Source organism: Penaeus monodon, chromosome 21, assembly GCF_015228065.2.
Source record: "Penaeus monodon isolate SGIC_2016 chromosome 21, NSTDA_Pmon_1, whole genome shotgun sequence".
In the NCBI taxonomy this organism is placed as follows: domain Eukaryota; kingdom Metazoa; phylum Arthropoda; class Malacostraca; order Decapoda; family Penaeidae; genus Penaeus; species Penaeus monodon.
This window is the reverse complement of record NC_051406.1, coordinates 37,085,252-37,085,814: the sequence shown is the minus strand read 5'-3', so window position 1 is coordinate 37,085,814 and position 563 is coordinate 37,085,252. Positions and strand designations below refer to the sequence as shown.

At 39.8% G+C, this 563-nt stretch overlaps 1 protein-coding gene across 1 annotated transcript in view; it reads right to left on the bottom strand.

Annotated features, from left to right (window-relative positions):
- The window catches only part of LOC119586447 (LIM domain-binding protein 3-like), a gene marked incomplete in the record, with an annotated part of 85,993 nt that overhangs the window by 9,232 nt on the left and 76,198 nt on the right, over positions 1 to 563 (bottom strand).

Here is a 563-nt window from a genome sequence, read left to right as displayed (position 1 = left end):
CTGAACTTGGCTAAGTCTATACGTCCCAAAGAGGTTCCATCTCGCACCCGGACAAGGCTATTGAAAGCGGTCTCAATATGCACTACACTGCCTACGCTACAGAAAATAATAAATCATGGAAAACTATACGAACAAAAATTAAAACAAAGCTAAGATCACTGAAACGAAAAGCTAGTGCATACTATAACCTAATAATGCTTAAAAAAAATGAATTGTGCTTTAAAGGAGTCAAGTCTAAACGTAATCTACTGAAAAAATATGGTTGAAGCTAATCTTCTTTGCAAAAAAATAAAAAGAAATAATCCAAAGGCAGCGACGCACTGGGAAGGGAGGAAACATTTCGCCGTATTTAAAAGCCAATTAAAGAGTCATGCAACATAGAAAAGGCTCTGTCCAGTAGAAGGACCTGTTTGTGACGTCCACCCTTCCCACGTGCTTCGTCGCCTCTGAGGGCACGATACGTACATATACTCTATATACAAACACTGTACACGTTAATGAAGACCACTAGGCTAACTGCAGGTCTACAAAAGCCAGAAAGGGAGAGTTCGGGAACACAAAAT